The sequence below is a fragment of the Mus pahari genome, chromosome 9 (assembly GCF_900095145.1).
Source record: "Mus pahari chromosome 9, PAHARI_EIJ_v1.1, whole genome shotgun sequence".
NCBI classification, from domain to species: Eukaryota; Metazoa; Chordata; class Mammalia; order Rodentia; family Muridae; genus Mus; species Mus pahari.
Window position 1 is genome coordinate 11687363 of NC_034598.1, and position 9305 is coordinate 11696667.

The following is a 9305-nucleotide window of genomic DNA, read 5'->3' on the forward strand; positions in this document are numbered from 1 at the left end:
AAAAAAAAAAAAAAGACCCAGTCTCAAAACAAACAAACAAAAATTCTTAATTGTGAAGGGAGGATCCAGAGTTCAAAGTAACCAAAAAGGAAAATGAAACCAAGCAACTTAAAAAATACTTGGATTTTTTAAAAAAGATTTATTTATTTATTATATGTAACTACACTGTAGCTGTCTTCAGACACACCAGAAGTGGCCATCAAATCTCATTACAGATGGTTGTAAGCCACCATGTGGTTGCTGGGATTTGAACTCAGGACCTTTGGAAGAGCAGTCAGTGATCTTAACCACCGATCCATCTCTCCAGCCCCGGATTTTTCATTATGCAAACTCATATAAGAAATTTTGGATTATGAAGTTCATATAGTTTATATTATAGAGTTCATTTTTTCAACAGGAAATGAAATTATTACATAAAATTCACCTATGTGCCGGGTGGTGGTGGCACATGCCTTTAATCCCAGCACTTGGGAGGCAGAGGCAGGCAGATTTCTGGGCTCAAGGCCAGTCTGGTCTACAGAGTGAGTTCTAGGACAGCCAGGGCTACACAGAGAAACCCTGTCTCAAAAACGACGACAACAACAACAACAACAACAACAACAAAAATCACCTATGTGGCAATGTTTGTTTTGCTGTACTAGAACCAGAACCTTGCACAAGGCACTGCCTCGAAGCTACATACTCACAGGAGGTAATCTGACTTAAATTTTTCTATTTCCTTTCCTTTTGTTTTTGAAGACAGGGTAGCACTCTGTAGTTCATTCTGGCCTAGAACTCGCTATCTTCTTGACTCAGTCTGCTGGAAGTACAAATATGCCATACAGTTTATCCAAATTAAGAGTTAGTAAGCAGAATGAGGTTTAAAAATGGACTACAATCAATCCATATACTATTTACTGAATGATTACAGTTGGAATCTGACAGGTAAATGTTACATGCAATTAATTAAAAATTAAACATTCATATTTTTTACATTTTCAAAAGAAAAGTTACTTAAATGCATACATACCATAGTAGTACAAAATAGCTACTTATATTTCACATATGGGTATTTTTATTTAATATCTGACTTTTCTAAAATACTTCAGGAAATATTTCCTAAAATACTTTAGGAGCATAACTTTCATTAAAACTGAACTAAAATCTTAGATTACATTTCTCTGCCATTTCATCATTTAGCTCTCCACTTGAAGTTCTGTTCTCTGTACTTCTCTGCACTTCTTACCGAGTAAGATGTTTCCACCACAGAACACTGGTTTGTAAATTCCCAGAACAGCCTTGTGAAAAGGTGCTCTTTCTTCCAACTTCCCTGGCTCTGAAGCAGCAGAGACTGTAAGATACTTAGCTCATTATAACTCATCCTGCAGTCGTTAATGTTTAGTTTGGTTTTGTTGTTGGTTTCTGATTGGTTAGTTGGTGTTTGTTTTGAGGATTTGTTTGTTTGAGACGGGGTTTCTCTGGTGTAGCTCTAGTTGTCCTGGAACTTTTTCTGTAGACCATGCTGATCTCAAACTCAGAAGTACCTCCCAAGTGCTAAGATTAAGGCTTGTGCCGCCACCACCTGGTTTTGATATGTAGTTTGAAAAAATAATCCCTATAGCAATGTGTAGGGTGGCTTTTATGACAGGGGGAAAAAAAACTTCACCAAAAAGAAAAAAAAAAGTTCATAAGAAAGTGAGTTGAGTGACTACTGAATCCATAAGATTCATATATAATTTCAATTTTAGTTTGTTTTAAATATACAGGGGCTAAGAATGTTAGCTTAGATGTTAGACTGCCTAGCATGCATGAGTTACTGGGCTCAATACATGCAGACATAGACAAACATACAGATACATATATGTGCACACACATACATCACTTCTGCTTTAAAACTACCTTACTTACAATCATTTTGTATTACAAACATTCCTAAACTTTGTTTCTCACTAAAGTACATAAAAATATTATTATATGATGCTAAAATCCTCTATAGTAACTAACTGCATAGGAAAATGACTCTTGCTTAGAATTAATTCATTCATTTAAATACTGACAAACTGTTAAACCTACAAAAATGAGTAATGAATTTAAAAACACACATACAAAACATATTACTCTGAATTTTGTTTCTTGTTAACTTTTATTCCTAATCTAATTAAATTAATATAATTAAAGGGAAGCTAGCTTTATGTCAGCAAAAAGTGATTTAGCAACCAAGAATAATATTCACTACAGAAGGATTATTCCACAATTTTCCAACTTTTTAGGAGATATTAGATAATTTTAATTATTAGTACTGACTAAACTGATATAAATATATTAACAGTAAATATTCAACTTACAGCTTAGAGCAAAAAGTAGTCTATTTTACTGTATCAAATAGATTTCTACAAAGTGAAATAGGCAACAAATGATTTTTCTTAAAATAGCTCAGAAAATATTTTTAAACAAGACTGGTAAAAATTATATAGCAAGCATGTAACACCAGAGAAAAATCTAAAGCACAATACTTACTAACAATAGCTTAAAATACAACATAAACATATAAAATATTAAATGTAAAATTCAAGAATTTTATTAAAATGTACTATCAAAATATTCTTAGGCTATACTCTTAAAAATGTTTAATAGTTAAAAATCATACTTTAATAATTTGTTACAAATTTAGTCAACAGACAAAATCCAAGTCCAACCTAAAATCAGAATAAATTACCTTGTAACTCATAACTCAATATCCTACCAATTTTAGTAATAATTAGATACATCATTTATGTTATATATCAATCATACAAAGGTAAGACTTTAACATTCTAAAAAGAAACACAAATACATGCAGTTTCACAGTTTAAAAAAAAAAAACCTTAGGTTACTGAAATTTTAGGACAAGAAAATATCACAAACATTTAAAAATTAAACTAAGAGTAGAGAATTTTGTTACCTATGGAAAAAAATCACACTATTTTTCATATGTGCAAAGTATCCAAGTTAACTTATGAGAGCAATATTTATAATATTGCTGAATCAGAACAATTAATTTAACTTTTCAGTTATTTTGTAATCTGAAATTTTACTGGCTTCATGTCTTCCACCTCTTCAAACGCTATAATAAATAATTCAAATAAATAATTCAATCTAGAAATTTAAAACTTCAGTCAACCAGCATACTGTCAAGCCTATGTGAAGGTAATGATCGTGTTACAAATGCTAATTTCTAAACAACTCTAAATTAAATGTAAACAATACAGTTGAGTTACAATACAAATGGGATATAACAAAATGGTTTTTCTAATGCAAATGTATGTACTTTCTAACACATGAAATAATAGTTTTATAACAGCTCAAAAGTCACATTAAAAGAAGAAAAAATTGTGGAATTTGTTTTAAATGTAAGAGAAAATCAAACAGTGACAAGCTAGCTAATAACAGGATTTTGAAGGCCCAGATTATCTTTAAAAATAGCTTCCTATGGAGTACACAAAGTGATTCCAAGTAAAACTGAACGGCTCTATGTAATTACAATGTTAACAACATTTTTTTGACATATTTTTAGTTTTAATATATATTAATGCTTAAACTATTATGCTACCAGAGACAAAATTAAATACTAGAACTTTTAGCTTCCTCTAAATAGCTTGATTATTAAAAGCATTCTAGTTTAATAAAAACATGCTCGTGGTTATATTACTGACAATGAACTAATATGTTAGGATATCATATTATATAAAAGACATTATACAAAAATCAATAGCATTTTAATTACCAGAGGTGAAACCGGGACTACTTTTTTCCTTTATAGATTTCTAAAATTTTTAGTCTGCCAAAACATATACCTTCATATGTAGTTCAGAATATTGTAATTTAAATGTTTTTGAAAAAATTGACCACTACTGCATAGATTATCTGAAAAAGAAAAAAGTAGCACTGTAACTCTGACACTCATAAATATGCAAAAGCAACACTGATTGGAAATATCTGAACAATCTAAAACATGTTCTTCCATCATTGGAACTAGCCATTCAACACCAGGTCTTTTTACTATATAATTAAGCTTTTGTTACAACATGGAAGAAGAAGAAGAAAAAAAAAAAAAAAAAAAAAACAACTAGAAGCTGAATGCTTGAAAATGAGCCATATGCCCTTTTTGTCCTGGTTTGTCACCTTTGACCCTTAATTTGATCCTGTATATCTATTCATTCTATTTTTAGAAAATAATGTCAAAGTTCTATGCTTAAAATAGTATTTTTCTCGCTGCAATAGTGCATTTGTTCATTACACAATCCTCTTCAGGTAATCTTGAGAGTTTCTCACATCCTTCCTCCTGTCTCACAATGTAGAACTTCAGCACATCAATCACTGTGACCACTTAAACCCTGATGTCTGTCCTGCCTCTAACAACATAAATTTCACTGAAGTGCTAGATCAAGACAATCTCAAAATTTATATTCTTTTGGAAATTGTTCATATGGTTATTTCTAAACAGAATTTATTTCACATATAGTTTATAGTTAGTTTGGTATTTGATAACCACACATTTTGATACTGATTTCCATGGTGTCAAAATTTAAACCTCAATCAAACTCGCAAATAAAAACTGATATACAGCTTTGTACTACCATCAACTAAAATCAGTTTGGGGGTTAAATTCATTGGTTGACTGAACTAGTTTTAAAGTCTTGTTGTCAGGAAGCGACAGCTTTCAAAAACTGAGAAAATCTCTAGCACTGATCCTACTTATTTTATACTATTATTCAAAACCAATGCAGAACAGTAAATTAATATACCTTGGGAATAAATTTTCTTTTATCTTCTGATTTACAGTACGATTGGGTAAAAATTCATTAAATGAAAAAAAAAATATATATATATAAAACACAAATATACAAATTTCCCCTTGAACCTCCCCACAATTTTTGTGTGCAGTTTTCAGGTAGATTGACTAGGGACCAATATGGTTGTCTTGGTTCAGCACTGTGGTCAGCGACTTCATACACTCACCCTGTCAGAGGTTCAGCACAATACCATTAAGCATATGCATGGTAAGTTTTCAAACCAATATAATCCTATAAATCACATTTCTAGATATGTATGAATAAATCAGTTTTATATATCTGGATATAAGGAATTCTTATTGCTCTGCTTGGCAAGCAAGAAACCTTTGCTTACCTTGTAACTCATCAAAAACAGTGACTTTATAAAGAAAATGCACTATCATTAAAGGGCAAGAAAAGCAAGTATTGGTTCTAAAGCATTTAAATACAACATCTTTAACCATTTGGCAATTTTAAGAAAAAAGAAAATTCTAAAATAGACCAAATAACTCTCTACCTACTGAAATACTTTAATGTTCCTTTCATGATAAGGAGCTTTAATTACCTCTAAGTTGACTCGCCTCCATATTCCTATTTTTATCTTAATCAACTATGAACTAAGATGTATATAAATCTTCTCCTGATCAGAGCTTGGAGAAATGTGGTATCACTTCAACTATTTTAAAGACACCAGTCCTTGCACCTATAGAATGCCATGAATATACCTTTTGTTTAGGAGTGTATTTTCTCTTCTACTAATGAATTGTAAAGTATTATAGCAATCTGTTATGAAATCCAAAAGTGACCAGATCAGATACCAATAAAGATTAAAGTTTCAAACAGGTAAGACCCACCTACCTCTTCTTTCATCAGAGTCAATACAAAAACAAAACTTTTATTCACTGCTTTACTCAAAGTTTAGTGGGTCTGGGAAGTTACATGTGCAATGCCCTTTAAGTCATCCTGAAAACTAAGCATAGGTGTTTCAAATCTCAGTGTGCTTTATTTACAAAGACTCTGGTCCAGCATATTTTGTATTTACCTCGAGTTTAATTTCACAACAAATTTTTCATTCTTTCTCAAAGAAGTTTAGTTACATAACATATATTAAAATACACTCTTATTATCTGAAAAGGGTAAAAGGGTCATATAATCATCAGATCACTGGTCCTAAATCTATTGCAAAGTATTCATAAACAGTCCATTCATATTAGCAATCTGCACTAAATATATGAAATTCCTTAAACACTTAAGATATTTATTATCAAGAAACAAATCAGCGAATCCTACTTGTAAATCAAGAAAGTCTAAAAGTCCTCACTCATGAAAACCTTCCTTCCCTTGTTAAAAGCCTGTGGCAGTTTAATTCCTCGAGGTCTTTAAGAAACCAGGTACATTTAGACTTCAGTAGTTCATATACATAAAGAGAAATAAACATTAATATTTAATAAAAATAAATATTTCTCTGAGAACTCTCAACATGAACTAAATGGAGATTGTTATATCATATTATTTTGAAATGAATTAACGTACAGACTAATTTAGTTCTATCAAACCTCAAATACTCAGGAGAAAGATGTCATCTCACCAATTTATTTATTAAAATTACAAAACTGACACATTTCCAAGGACTTGATTTTAATTGCTAAAGGTTTCCTTTAAAGATCTATCTGTTAAGAATGTGATATTTTATTTACTATTTATTTTATTAATTCACTGTTAGACTTTCACATTTGTTTTAAAAAAACCATTTTTCATTAGTGTTCAGCTAAATGTTAAACACACAAAAATGAAACATCATAATATCGTGATAGGTGAAGAAGAAAATTAGTTTTCCAGCAATATTGTAAAATGTTTTAAATCATTATATTACTAGATAGATGTCACTGTCACCTCACTACTACAATATTTTTGACAAAAAAAAAAAAATCCCTACAATAATAAAAGAACATGATGTATTTTCTCTTGCGTTTACAATTCTAAGCATAAAACTATTTCCGGGAGAAATTACGTCTGTGAACAGTAATATTACACGACAGCCTTAAAACCTACATATAAAAACAAGCCCACAGAAAGGACCTCAAGGAAACACTGGCACGTAAGATTTCATCCTGCTACGTGAAACAATCCAAAATGGCGGACTTACTATTACTTACATTTAAGGTATTTGCCAGTAAGGGAACTAAATGCATATTGCAAGATGTTGCTCGGAAACTCTTTAATTATTTATCAATTTTTTAAAAAAAAAGTTTTTGAAGTGCAAATCCTCAACAAGAACATCAGTTCTCGCAGTTAACGCTGCTGCATTTCTTCACCGGTTTTATCCCTTTTCAAACCCCACCGACGTCTGTTTCCCTCGGATCTCTCCACATCCTGAATTCTAATTCACCAACTGATGCCACCCAGCCAGCCGGAGCGGGAAAGGGCTCCCCGACGCCCACGGGTACAAAGCGGCCCGGCGTGCGGCGAGCGCGGAGGGCAGGTGCGCTCGCCCCCTGGCGGGAGCCCGCAGACGAGGCGTCCGCACCGCGGGGCGAGCCGCCCACACCCCAGCCCGCACCGCCCGCGCCGCCCACTCCGAGCCCGCCCGAGCCGCGCACGGCGAGCCCGGGCGGCCGCGCTGACCGCACCGCGCCCACCCGCGCCCGGAGCGGGGACCCCCAAGGTGTGAACCCGGAAGTACAAGCACGGCCCGCGCCAGGGGCGAGGGAGCCGGAGGGCGGCGGGCGGCGGGCGGCGGCGCTCCGTCCCGCACGGCAACTTGTCGCGGGACCTGTCACGCCCGCCGCGCCGCCCTTCCGCCTTCCCTCCCTCCGCACGCCGGCGCTTCGGCGCCCCGCTCCTCGGCGCCCGGCTCCGCTCGACGTTGCTCACGTGCGACACCCGCACCCGCGCGCACCCCAAGTCCGCGTCCGCGCCCGCGCCCGCGCCCGCGCGGCCGGCTGCTTACCTCCGCGGCCTCATGGTCGTGTGCCGCCCGGCGCGCTGGCGGAGGGGAGAGAGAGAGGGAGAGAGAGCGAGGACGGCGGCGGCGGCGGCGAGCCTGTCACTTCCTGACGGAGCTCGGCCGCGAGGGTCGGCGCATGGCGAGCCGGAGGGCTGTGCGCGCCGAGGGCCGGGGGGCCGGGGGCCGGGCGGCGTGGGGGCCCCGAGCGGCTCGACCCGAGCCCTGCGTCAGGCGGAGGCTCGCGCACACCTGCCCGCCGCCGCTCCGAGCCGCGTCATTGGCTGCCCGCGCCCAGCGCGCGAGATTGAACCTTCCATTCATTCCCGGGGCCCGGCGTGCGCGCGCCGCCGCCCGCCACGGGACTCCCGCCGGGAGCGCGCGCGAGCACGCGCCCTTCCCCACCCACCCACCCCCCCTCCCGCGATCCCCCATCTCCTGACCCGCTCAGGCGCGTCCCCGAGGGCCTGGGGCGCTCACGGCCCCGCGGCTCCGCGGTTCTTCGGGAAGCTTCCAGGACCGCGCGGCCTTTCTCTCCGCGGCCTGTCGCGCGCCCCGTGGGTCGCACGGAGCACGCGCGATGGAGGCCGCCGGCGCGCTCTCCGGTTCAGCCCGGCACTCGGTGCCCGGGAAATAAGGATGCGCGTTGGCCGATGCCCGGCGCCTCTGGTCGGCTGCGCAGGGGCGGCAGCAAGCCTGCCTAACCGTGCAGTTTGGGGCAGTAAGGAGAAAGTGCGTCAGAATCCAAGGAGCTGCATCCACCACGTCAGAACTTCGAGGAACCTGGCATCCGCTGTGCCTAGTAAAATGTATATTCGACCCCGAATTCTGTTAGACTTAATCATTGTCCCATAGCAAGCCGTGACGGCGGCGGCCAGAAACGAGGCTGTGTGTGTAGTCCCGGCATAGCTTCCCACATGACTGCTGTCGCTCCTGTTTTATTTCTGGTATTTCGTAGTTCTCTCTTGTCAACAAGTCCTCATTCCACTCTCACAATGATGGTCACCCAGCTGCAAAAAAACATACAGACATTTAGCCTTGAGAATTGACTATTACTTGGAATAAAGAAAAAGAGATTAAATGTTTCACAAAACCAGCTTTGTTCAAAACTAAAATTGCAGGTTATAGAAACAAATTAAAATTGTAAAACTTCGAAAATGACAACAAAGGCTGACTAAAACTGCATGATACTCTCACTTAAGTCACCAAACCATTGCTATGTAAAGACTATTTGCAGCCTTGCCTTCCAGGAAAAGGCATTTCTGGTTTAATGGGTGAGATAAATCAGAAAGCTGATTGGAATCTAAATCCTATTGTGCTTCCTCTAAGAATTAACCAATTGGCTCCTTTGAACTCATCCCCAAGATGGTGTCTGCTTCTCCCTTGAGTTCGTGGAATGTGATTTATGATAAAAGATACCTTTTCATCAGCAAATACATGAAGTATTTCTTACATAACTTACAGAGAACAGAGGTTTCTTATTCCTTAAAGAGAGAGAGAGAAAGAGAGAGAGAGAGAGAGAGTTCCAGCTTGTGGAGGTCAGAGGACACCAGGCAGGGGTCATTTCTCTC

General features: G+C 38.5%; 1 protein-coding gene across 1 annotated transcript in view; it reads right to left on the bottom strand.

Annotated features, from left to right (window-relative positions):
- Nucleotides 1–7818, bottom strand: part of Lin28b (lin-28 homolog B) — a 108098-nt gene extending 100280 nt beyond the window's left edge. Inside the window, exon 1 of the mRNA XM_021205337.2 lies at nt 7741–7818. The gene's annotated coding sequence lies outside the window, so the exon portion shown is untranslated. The remainder of the gene's footprint in view (nt 1–7740) is intronic.
- Nucleotides 7819–9305: the final 1487 nt, after the last annotated feature.